Source organism: Camellia sinensis, chromosome 2, assembly GCF_055761805.1.
Source record: "Camellia sinensis isolate YWXY chromosome 2, ASM5576180v1, whole genome shotgun sequence".
Classification (NCBI taxonomy): Eukaryota; Viridiplantae; Streptophyta; class Magnoliopsida; order Ericales; family Theaceae; genus Camellia; species Camellia sinensis.
The window spans coordinates 27,819,689-27,832,902 of record NC_138962.1 but is presented as its reverse complement, the minus strand read 5'-3'; positions in this window follow the sequence as shown (position 1 = coordinate 27,832,902).

Sequence of the window (13,214 nt, the reverse complement as noted above, 5' to 3'; positions counted from 1 at the left end):
ATAATTTTATAAATTAAATTTTTAATAATTTTTAAGATGACCACATTTAATATCATATTTAAGTATTATATGATGTGACTTTTATATAACACTAATTACGTAGTTGATGGGTTTCATATGGTAGATATGTGTCACAGCAACCACGATAGTATTATTAAAATTTTATCTGCGACTATTTTTCTTTTTAAATATGTATAATTAAAATTTCGTTTTAAATATTTTATTTAAAATTTTTCAAATTCAGATGTGATTTGACTGTCTTATTCAAAAAAATATATATATGGTTTGACTGAAATATGACTAAGATTTTATTTTAAACTTTTTATGGCAAAGTTTTAAAAATTTTAACAAAGCTGCTACAGGACTCGAAATTTTTCAGCTCGAATTTGTCCCGAATCTAAAACGACGTCGTTTTGGATTATCTTACCGGTAAGAGAATTTTAATATATCTTACCGGTAAGAAAATTTTATTACATGTTACTGGTAAGAGAACCCAAAACGACGTCGTTTTGGGTTTCGAGCCAATTTCGAGCCCAGTGATTTTGAGCCCTCAAACAATTTTAAAATTTTAAATTAGATAGGGTTATATATACCAATAGTTTTGTAACGAAAAAATTGGCCTAAGGTCCCTCCTCTACTTTTGATAGGAGGAGAGGACCAAAATAATATGTTTTGATGGCTAAAATCCTTCAAATTTATTTTAGGTTGTAAAGTACCTAAATTACCCTTATTTTATAACATAAATTTGTTTGAATATTATATTGTTGACATCACGGTGAGATTTTGAAAATCGAATTCGCAGTGGAGATTTTGTCGGAGATTGCAATGGAGTTGACGAAAAATTTGTTTGAATATTATATTGTTGACTTCACGGTGGAGATTTCGTTGGAGATTTCAGTGGAGTTGACGAGAAAGATTGCTACGATCGTGTAGATTTCGTCGGAGATTTAGTGGTGTTACAATGTGTTGATCGCGTAGATTTTCAGTGGAGTTGAATCAGGTTTGTTTTCGATGGAGATTCCACATGCATTTTGATTTTTGTTTTGAATTTTTGTTTAGAGAGAGGCCAGCTTGATAGAGTTGATTTTTATTTTTGGAATTAATTTTTTATTCTCTATTTTTTTTTATCAATTTCAATGAGTGTTGACAATGTGTTGATCGCGTAGGTTTTTGAGTGGAGTTTAATCAGGTTTGTTTTCGATTTAGATTCTACATGGATGTTGATTTTTGTTTTGAATTTTTGTTTAGAGAGAGGGCAGCTTGATAGAGTTGATTTTTATTTTTGGAAATAATTTTTCATTCTTTGTTTTTTGATCAATTTCAAAGAGTATTGACAGTGTACTTGATTTTGATGTTTAGAGTTCATTTTTCGTGCTCTGTTTTTTATCAACATGCTGATCAATGATATGTTTTGTTCTATGTTTTTTCAAACCAGAGAAATTTCATTTTCTGCACTTTTGTTGGTATAGTCCAGAGAAAATTGTAAGTTTGTTATTATAATCCAACGAAAATCACAGAGAAAATTATAAGTGCATATGGACATATTATGAGAAATTTCTAATGCAGATAGAATCTGAGAAAGTAAATGTAAGTTCATAAATTTCTCTGGACTTTTATTTGTAGTTCAGAGAAAATTATAAGTTTGTTACTCACTGTGAGTTTGTAGTTCAGAGAAAATTATATGTTTGTAGAAGATGAATAGAAGTTTTTGTTTTTCTAAGGAAAAGTTATTTTTTGTGTTTTTTCTTTCAGTTTAGATGGATAATGCAGTGTTTTTTGTTATCTTGAAGGTGTATATAAGTTTGTAAATTTCTCTGGATTTTTCGATGAGTGCAATATTGCAGAATGACGCATAGAAAATTGTTAGCTTGTAGTGAGGTGAAAATCACATAGAAGCCTATAATTTCATAACAGATATTCTGTGTGATTTTTTTCTATGATTTTGTTTAATAGTTAGTAGTGAATTTCTCTGTGATTCTCTCTGGATTCATTAAATTTCTGTGATTTTGTTTTTTGTCATATTAAAGGTGAATATAAGTTTGTAGATGTCTTTGGACTTTTATTTTAAGTCCAGAGAAAATTATAATTTTTAGAAATTTCTCTGGACTTTTATGTTGTTCTTGTGAAGTGTTTTTATGTTAAACAAATTATTTTTTTTATTTTTTCTTTCAGTTTCAATGGACAGTGCAGTGTTGTTGCTATGCAAATATAGAAATGATACTATTGTCATTAATGTTTCATGCGAATTGAATTTTGAGGAATTGGTTGGCATTTTGTGTAAAACATGGGAGAATTTGAAACCTGAGACTATGTGTATTTCATATTCTATTGTTGGCCATCCGAATTGTATGGTTCAAAATAATATTGATTTTTTGAATATGTTGAGGGTTGTTTGTGTACACAGTGTTGATATAGTTGATGTTTCAGTTACTAGATGTAGTACTTTTGATAAAGATGATGAAGTGGGGTCTAATTGGGTAGATGTTGTGGATGGTGAGTGTGATAGGCTGGTGGATATTGAAAGGAATTCACTCTTTAAGTTTTGTTCTCACCAAGAAAATGTATTATTGTCAACTGGTTGGCGGAATAATATTACGAGTGTTGGACAAAAATTTGAGGGTGGTCTGGTTGAGTTCCGTACTTTTTTTATGCAAGTATGCTATTGAGGTTGGTTTTCAGTTTACGTATGTTAAAAATGACAAGCTGAGGGTTACGGCAGAATGTGTATATAAGGAATCAAGGGGATGTATGTGGCGTGTACATGCTTCAGCTGAAAAAACAAATGGGTTCTTCTACATAAGGACTTTAAACAATGAACATACGTGTGGTGTGGCGGTTCGTACGAGTAAACATGCTAGGATGACTTCCAGCTTAGTTTCTAGGCTGATACTTGAAGAGGTAAATGCAAAACCTTTAACTCGTCTAGTGGATGTTGTCAAAGAAATGAAAGACAAGTATGGGGTCTCAATCAGTTATAACTGTGGTTGGTTGGGTGTTGAAAAAGCAAAATGTAGTACATATGGGGATTTTTGTTTGTCATTTGATCAATTACGGTGGTATTTTGATGAGGCATTGAAGAACAATCCAGGTAGTCGTTTTGAGTTAGATTTTGAAGATAACAAGCGTTTCAAAAGAGTGTTTGTGGCTTTTCATGCATGCATTGCTGGTTTCAAATATTGTCGGTCATTGCTTTTTCTTGATGGAGCATTTTTGAAAAGACGATACAAAGGAGTTATGCTTGCTGCAACGGGAAAATATGGGAATAAAGGTAATTGTAAATATATCTAATTTTATCTAAGTATGTGAATTTTCTATACATGTAGGAATTGAGTGAATGTGATTTTTCTCTAACACTTTGAATTTTCTCTGGTTTTGGTTACTGTGTGGATTTTCTATGGTTGTGGCCACTGTTAGAATTTTCACTAGATTTTGGTCAGTGTGTGAATTTTTTCTGGATGTTGTCATTTTGTGAATTGTATCTGTAGGTGGTCACTGGGTGAATTTTCTCTGAATATTATGATTGTGTGAATTTTCTCTGTAGTTGGTCACTAAGTCAATTTTCTCTACATGTTGCCAATGTGTGAATTTTCTCTAGAGTTAGGCACTAAGTGAATTTTCTCTGGATGTTGGCAGTGTCAAACTTCTATGGTTGTTTATTGTTCTATTTTTCTCTGCATGTGTATATCTAATATGCTTGTTCCTATTTGTTTTGTAGGTTTTTTTCCTGTAGCTTTTGCTGTTGTTGATGCTAAGAATAAAGACAATTGGTGTTGATTTCTTGAACATTTATGTGGAGTATTGGGATCAGAAAGGGTGATAAGTTTCATATCAGATCGACATTGTGGTATTATGGAGGAAATTGCTAGGCTTTTTCCTAACTGCTTTCATGGATTTTGTCTTAAACATCTAAAGAGAAATTTAAGGGATAAGTTGTCATGTGGAAACACAAATTTGGTTAAGAAGACGATTGTGTCCAAGTTTTCAGAATGTGCATATGCTCCAACAAAGGCATCATTTCATTTCAAGTTAAATGAATTAAAAAGTGAGGGAGGAGACATTGTGAGTGTTTTTTTGAGAAGTTTACCATATGAAAATTGGAGTGATGCATATTTTGTGGGGAAACGTTATAGTGAGATGTATTCAACTGTTGCTGAGTCATTCAATTCATGGATACGAGAAGCTCGGCACTTGCCAATAACAAATTTGGTGGACATGATACGGTTACAAATCATGATTATGAGGTCTGATAGGAGGCTGCTCTCTAGTAAATAGAATAAAGTTCTGTGTCCTCGTATGGATAGTGTGTTGGAGAAGTCTTTTTTGGATGGGAGGACATGGAATGTGAGTTTATCATCTAATAATGTCTTTGAAGTGCATTGTTTTCCTTCGGTTATGGTTGATCTTTGGTTGAGAACTTGTTCATTTCGAAAATGGGAAATAAATGGGTATCCATGTCAACATGCTGTTGCTGTAATTTTTAGGAGTGGAAAGAATTTGAATTCATTTGTTGAACCATTTTTTCATGCTAATATGTATCGTCAAGCATACTCGTTTTCGATTGGCCTAGTTTCCAACTGTTGAAAAACCTGTGTGTAGCATTGAAGATGCTATGATTTTACCTCCATTGAGCAAGAGACCAGCTAGGAGGCCAAAGAAGAACAAAATTGCCTCTACTGGAGAGTTTAAAAGGGTGATTAAGTGTAGTCGTTGTGAGAGTATTGGTCACCATAATAAGATAACATGCAAGGAACCTTTGTTAAATAGTTGAGGATTATACATTTTATTGATTGAATAATACATTTGATGATTACTTTGTGTATTTTGTTTTATGAAATGTATTTTTTAGACAGTGTATATAATAATATCAATCAAATTCATCCACAAAAATTTTCCAATGTCAGTTAAAGTGTGCATTGTGTTTGTTGATATATACTATAGGCAGTGGGTTTGTAATACTTGTCAAATTCATCCAGAGAAATTTTCTTATGGCAGAGAAAATTATGTGTATTATGTTTTGAAACTTCAAATTCATCCACATAAATTTGACAATGGCAGAGAAAAGTACTGTGTGGATTGTGTTTTTTGAATTTGATAATTGTTTTGTACTAACATAGTGCATTAGAGATTGAATGATCATCTAGGCACCTTCTTTGGCGAGATATGAGTTAAATTTCTCTGTGAATTTCTGGTAACTTCATATCAGTCATTTCAAGAAATGTGCACACCAGACAGAGCATACAAAAAATTATTGTACAACCAAGAAACAAAATTAAGCACTTTTGAAATTTCTCTGAGTTGAGAATTTCTCTGGACCAGGGAAGAATTTCTCTGGACTCACTTCAACTCAGAAATTTTTGTCAAAGCCAGAGAAATTTTCCTCACCAACTCGGAGAAATTCCTCCTCTCCAAATCACTCGACCTAGAGAAATTCATAACTCAGAAATTATAACGACCCAGAACCGTATACGATGATTACCAGTAATTAATTATGTGTTAGTATGATTTAATTGAAGATTATCTGTTGAACTTAGAAAATACCTGTTGAGATTACGACTTCGGGACTGAAATTGATGACTGTAATGGGTTCAGAAAACGAAATTGAGCACGCCTATGTGATACCGGGAATTTTTAGAGCCATTTGGGAAAATAAATTGAGAACTGAATTTCGTCTGATTCGTTAGGCCATGTTTGGCTCAAAGTTTGGCACAATTGTTTATAAATGATATGTAGATAAGTATAAGGGCCTTTATTGACTCTTTGACTCAAAAACAAAAGAGAAGAAAAAAATCTGGAAAGGAGAGAGGGAGAGAATTCGTGAGAAAGGGGAAGAAGAGGAGGAAAGAGAGAGTCAAGCTAAATCTTCTACAATTAAGTGATTAAGGTAAGGATTCCTCTCTAATTTCCTGAAATAAGGTTGATACATCAATGATCTCGTGTTAAATAAGAGGATTGAAAGGGGAAATATGTTTAATTTGAGCATGCATGGCATGAATAGATGATTTATGGTTATATTTGTCATATTTTGAGGAAGAACCTCCATGGATTTAAGAATGAAGCTTTTATGCTCAAGTTTACGATTCTCTATTTTACTCCAAGATTTGATCTTCTATTGTTCCATATGGGTTTTGATTTGAAGTTTTGATGTTGATTTAAAATGGGTTTTAAATGTTTTGGGTCTTAGATTTCATAAATGTGGAAAATGATTTTGTAAAGAGAAGAATGAAGCTTGGAAGAAGAACCAGAAATTCGGATTTTGCTCTGTACGCTCGAGCGGAGGGAAGCCCGCTCGAGCGGTGAAAACAGCCTCCCAGCAGTTTTGGGACTTTTTACAGTACACTCGAGCGGCCAAAGTGGCGCTCGAGCGGGAAGGCCTTTTTCAAGAAAATTTTGGGGAAGTTGCAGACTTGATTTTAGCATGTTAATTGCATCATTTATCATCTTATGAACATGAAATGAGTATGAATCAAAGTAAAGAAAGATTAGAATGAACATGAAATGAAGTAAAGGAAAGAATGAAGTGCATGAATTACAGGATTTAATGATAATGTGTATTGAGAAATGTGTGATATGTTGATATTTGCAGGTCAAGATTTGAAAACCGTGCATTCGGTTTCGGAAACCCTCTGTGAGTAACATTTCTGTAAAGATATGTTATTATGAACTATGTTATTATGAACTATGTTTTAAATGTATTACGTTATGCTATGCTTTGATATGAGAATGTTTTCCGTGAATGAATGTCCTGATTTGCGAATCTAGTATGGCATCCATAGATAGTTGGGTCATGGGGGCGGGAACATGCAGGCCCATGCGTCATGAGTCATGGGGAACGGCATGGAAGGACAAGCCCATGACTAGTTACGAGATCTCGTAGACTGTTGACTGATAGACTGTTATGAAGGTTTTGTGGAGTATGCCATTACGTATGTTCTTATGATGACTGATGACTGATATATGTTTATGATTGATTTATTGTGGATTTATGAAAATGTCGGACTTCGTTCACTAACCTCTTTACTGTTATGTTACTTGCTGAGCTCTAGCTCATTGTTTGTAATTATGTATTATAGGTGAGCATTCTGGAAGTCAAGCCTAGGCGGGTTCTCGAGCCGAGCCGCTGTTTTGAAGCCTAACAAGTGTTTTGTGTGCTCCGAGCCGGGGCTAGGCTTGGAAGGCCGTTTTGTGAGCTTTGTCTTGTTGTATCTGTGGCTTTTGCCTATGTGTTGTATATGATCTTTTATTGTATGTGATGTAATGTAGTGGGTAAATTAACATTTTTGGCATGTAATGTGTGTTCATATAAATGCACAGCTCTTTGGACTATTAGTGGTTATTGTTTTCGCTTCCGCGAGCCCTTTTATTTATGTTTTGTATAGCAAGGCTTGTGGTAATCTAGGATTACTGGTCGGTCTCGTTGCCAAACTTCTAGGGGCGAGTTTGGGGCGTGACAGAAATTTCATTTTCTGTCACCATTCGAATCCGTCAATTTCATCCAGAGAAATTTCCACTATCAGAGAAAACTATCTGGGCATTGTGTTTTGAAATTTGAAATTCATCCAGTGAAATTTTTTAATGGCAGATAAAATTACTGTGCACTTTGTGTTTTGTTGAGTTTGATGATTGTTTTGTACCAACACAAAATATTACAGATTACATGATCATATAGGCATCCCCTTGGGACGATACAAGTTAAATTTCTCTGTGAATTTCTGGTAGTTCATACTAGAGAAATTTCTGCAGACAATTTTCTCTGTGTGGATTGTGTTGACAATCACAATAAAAATATATATATATATTTAACCATCGATAGGTATGAAATTTACATTGGTCGAAATAAAAAAAAATGAATTTTGCATTAGTCAATAAAGGATATATACATATATGTCAAGGATCATCATTCCTTCAATGTATCAACAAAAAACTAAATGGTTAATACTGTATGGATATATACATATATGTCAGACAATTTTCTCTGTGTGGATATGTACATTGTCTTCCTTTCACTAGTTTCACTATTACATTTGTGGTTCTTCTGGAGGTATTTTAATTGGTTCAGTCCATGACCGGCCAACTTCGGTCACAAATCTCTCCGTAAGTTCTGCCCTTATCAACCTTATCTCTTGTATGGACAATTTGGAGCTGATAGGTTCATGCTTGCTATATTGTTTCATTATATAGCAGACAAAGAGGCCACAATCTAGATTGCATACAAATTATAGGTATGGTTAGTTTTAAGAAACATGCAAATCAGATTATCTTATTTATAGATGTATGAAACTTACGAATCACTTTCTTGTTGTGGAGCATTGTTGACATACTCAAAGTCGTAACTTGTGTTTTGTGAGTTTATTAATTTGAAAGAGGGTTGTGATTGAGCGTCTCTTTCAAGGCAAACTTTCAAAAAATTCTCCACGTAATCTTGCTGTAAAAAAAAAAATTAAATAACAAAGAAATTTATGGACAAATCAATGGGATTCTATGAAAATTATCATCACATAAAGATTATGATGGATCAGAGAAATTTGCACTCGTTACCAATTGTTTTGCATCTTTGACATTTTGTCTTCTGCATCATCTCTTCTTGGCCTCAGTGAGTTGTAGAACCTCTATAAATTGTCTTGTTTGTCCAGGACAAGCAAGGCCCAGTGATTTCCATGTGTGGACTTCTCATTACCTCCAGTATTTATTGGGAAATGGAGGAACTACAAGTTCCTCCATACTGTTTCAATATGCTTGTCAAATAAGGACATTCGAAAAGATTGATTTTCTGTCATCTTGATGAAATTATGTGTTCAGAGAAAATCAGAAAATGGTTTTGTTATGACTAGTGACACAACTGGCTTCAAGAAGTATCTTAAGAAGAGAAAGTAGTAAGTAAATTCCAGAGAAAATCAAATAAAATAGTAGTAACATACTAAGCTCAAGGATGTGAAAAAAAATGAGATTGGTCGTTGTCTTTTTCTCATTTGGTCAGCCAAAAGGATCTCTCTATAGCCATCAATGACCTGAAAAATATGATTTATAATTGTAATATTGGTTTATAAAGGCTAATGGAACATTGCAGAGAAATTTTGATGAAAAGGAAAGACTTACATTGTTGGCAATTTCTTTTTGCTTTATTAGGTTTCCAATGTCTTCAAAGGTAATGAGATTCAACTCACTTGTCCAAATTAAAGCCCTACAAGATGACAAAGAAGGGATTTAATTGTTGTTAATGCAATATAGGTTTGTAATTTGTTGTTTGTTATCTTCTGTTTTGTTTGTTGTACTTACTCAAGTCCAGACACATTTTATATGTGCTGCAAGATGTCTTTTACATGATCTTTTATCAATCTTAAAATCGGAAGAGTTTGTGGAAAGACCCAAGATTTTCTGATGTTTATAGGTTGAGGCAAGACGTATGCATCAGCATCAAGCACTTCTTTGTCCGTCGGGCTTTGCTCAGCTTGCTTTGCAGCTTGTATTGAAGTTCTAGTCATTTTCGCAACTATGGGATATTGGAATTCTGGATCGTGCTGCTTTTTCTTCCTTTCTTTTGCCTTTAAATTTTTTATCATTGACGTCGGATCTTTTTTCACTGTAGGCGGTGAAAATATTTGTAAAAGTGAAATTTTTCTGAAGTAACAGATGATATTTCAATATGTAAATTTATTTGATTCAATATTTTCCAGTTACCATAGACTTTTGTCTTTTGTTTTAGTTGTTCTTTGTGTGCCATTTGTTCTTGTTGGGTTGTTGGTTGTTGTTCCACTTGCATTCCAGCTATACACAGTGAAAATCAAACAAGCCCCAAAAATGGAATAAGAAAATATACAGAGAAAATGAAATGAGCAGTAGAAATATAACTAATGTGTTTAGAGAAATATAACTTCCAGAGAAAATTACCAATGACAGAGAAAATTATAATAAATAGAAATTTCTCTGAGTTATGTTGACACAAGGACATAACTTTTTGTGGCTCAAGATTTTTACTGACGTTGTGGTTGAAGTTGTGTTGGTGTTCGGTATGGTTGTGTTGCTAGTTGGGCGGATAGTTCTTGAACTTGTTCATGCAATTTAGCATTTTCAGTTTCAAGCTCCGAATTTGAACACCTCAACTGTTGAATTGTTTTTGTATCGTCTGCTTTTTCAACCTCCAACATCCTTAGTTTCATTTGGATTATGCTTTCTTTTTCTTGAAGTTCTGAGTTAAGTGAAGTCAGGATTCTTATTGCAATATCCTTTTCAATAAGTAATTTAATCTAATTTCTCTCTTCTTCTTTTTTAGATTGAGAAAGTGCCTTCAGTCTTTGACGTAGGTCAGCAATTTGGGCATCTTTTGATTCCTCAAATTCTTGAGGCTGATGCATTGTTGAGCCACAAATGCTATAACGTTGTTAGTCCATCGGCTCATTATGTTCTTCTTCATCACTTTCCTCTTTGTTTTCTTCTTGCTGTTCATCTTCTTATTCATCTTCTTGTTCACTGTCTTCTTCTTTTTATTCATTTTGTTCTTTGTCTTCTACTTCTATTTCTTTACTTTCTTCTCTGGTTTGTTCTTCTCCACTGCTTGCTTGATGTTCTTGTCCATTGCTGGCTTCGTATTCTTTTATGTTGCTTTCTGCTTCTTCATTCCCTCCATCTTCAGATGGATCTTGTAATGTCTCCTTGAATTTGACAATTGCCTTTTCTGATTCTTTCTTCGTCTTTTTACCAAGACAGAACTCCTCTGATGGGTTTTTGACTAGCAGCTTGTTATCTATCTGTAACAGGAGACTCTTTTATTAGAGAAATGTTACAAAATTCACTGAGAGAAAAAATTCAAATAAGGAAAATAAAATTCATCTAAATGATACTAATGGGAAACAAACTTCAGAGAAAATTGTATGGGCCAGAGAAAATTAGAGACAAGGAGTTAATTTTATGAGGCAGAGAAAATTATGAAACAAGCAACATAACTTAGATATCAGAGAAAATCAATCAAGGCATATATGTTAATGTTTGACTATAATTGTGTCAGAGAAATTTAGATTCCAGAAAAAATTCATTAGAAGGGTAGAAATAAACAGTGTTTATCAAAGATGCAAGGCACATAAGTTATGGGCAGAGAAAATTACACACAAGGAGATAAAATTTTATGGGCCAGAGAAAATTATGAAACAACCAACATAATTCAGATATTAGAGAAAATCAATCAGGGCATATAAGTTAATGTGTTACAATTGTGGTCAGAAAAATTTGGATGGCAGAGAAAATTGATTACAATGGCAGAAATAGACCAGTGGTAACCAACGAAAAAAACATAAATTGATAGTTCAGAGAAAATTGATCTTAATCAATCAATGCACAAGGCAGGAAACAAAGCAGTGGTCAGAGAAATTTTAGAATTTCATTGAGATTTCAGTAGCAATAGGCATCTAACCTGTCGAGGTGCAAGAGAGTGGACTGGTGTCTTCTGCAGTTGTTTCGTCAAGGTTTGCAGGTTCTACTTGGCACATCTTGGGAAGTCAGTTGTGTTACTGTTTTTCGAGTCAATGATAGTTGCATGTTCACAAAGCCAATACTGTGATGAAAATTAAAGTAAATAAAATTTTCTAAACGCACAAATTTGTAAGTATGATAACTGCAAATTTGAATGGATATTATACCTACCAGCAATGCAATGACACACCCCGTAACTTTTTCTGGAGTTTTGTGCAATGCCATGATAGAATCAATCAATGTTGATGTGATTGCTTCTGGCCAATCATACTGTTTCATTAATTCAAGAGGTTCCACATACTTTATGAAAACCCAACCTATTGAATTCCCACTTGTTGCAAAAAATAGGGTGAGACACAAGTACAATGTAACAATGATTGCTACATCTTTGAAGTCAGTTGGTTGCTTGCCTTTCATTGCTTTGACCAAGGCATTTTTAAGAACAGGACCAATAAGCCTTGTGTCCTTTTAGAATCTTCTCCTGAGGAATGCAGATTTTGGTTTTTTAGAGTATCTTAATGACATGGCTCCTTTACCTCCTTCCAAACCAAAAATCAAGGTCATGTCATTTGTTGTAAAGGTCAGGTTCTTCTTACCAACTGTGAATACTTTTGTTTTTTCATTGTAACATTGGATTATGGCAACTACATCATCATCGGATTTCCTAGATTTCTTTGGATCCATCCTTCCAGTGGTTAGAGCTTTGATCAAATACCAGAATGGGGTCTTTTGAAGCTCTAGAAGTTGTTTTGAATTGAATTTAAGTGTTTGAAAAAAGGAGACGACAGATGAGAGGTTGGATCAGAATTGAATGCTGTAGTGAGCTCTCTTTCTGTGGAGTTTAACATGTTTTTTCCCCCTTGAACTTGAGTCTTTTGAAGTTGGGGTACTCATCTGGATGCTAGTTGCTTCATTACCTTGGACTTGTGTGTTTTGGTGAGGAGTTTGTGGTGTTTTGCTGTTGGTTTTTTATCTTAGATCATAAGAAGACTGAGAGAGTTGTTTTTTCTTGCTTGGTGTTTCTAGTGTTTTGCTGTTGGTTTGTGATCTTAGCCCATAAAAAGACTGAGAGGGTTTCTGTTTTTTGCTTGGTGTTTCCAGTGTTTCACAGCTTTTACGTTTTGCCATTTCTAGACAATGATTAAAACATAAAGATGTCAACATTAAATCCCAGAGAAAATTGAACATGCCAGAGAAAATTGGACATGTCAGAGAAAATTACAGATAAGGCAGAAAATTACAGAAAAGAGAAAATTGGAAATGCCAGAGAAAATTACATATGAGGGAAAATTACAGAAAATTGGACATGCCAGAGAAAATTGGACATTAAAAATTAAATGTCAGAGAAAATTAACACAGCATCATAAACATGGGAGAGAAATTTTCAATAATTGTTAAAATTACATATAGAAGTAAACATACCAGAGAAAATGAATGATAGAAAAAAGTAAACATGGTAAGCAAAAGAAAATTTCTATTCCACAATTAGCAAGACAAAATAAACAAAGTAATGTAAATATGCCACTGAAAATTACACCACATTGAAACCAAGAATTGAACAAAATAAACATACCAGAGAAAAATATACATTCCGGAGAAAATTACACATTCTTGAGGAAGTTTCCATTCTAGAGAAAATTTCAATTCATAATATTAAAATGCCAGAGAAATTTACATACACAACCGGAGAAAATTAACCATGACAGAGACACACAAGGGAGGAAAGTGGTGTGATGTAGTCAGAGAAAATTATA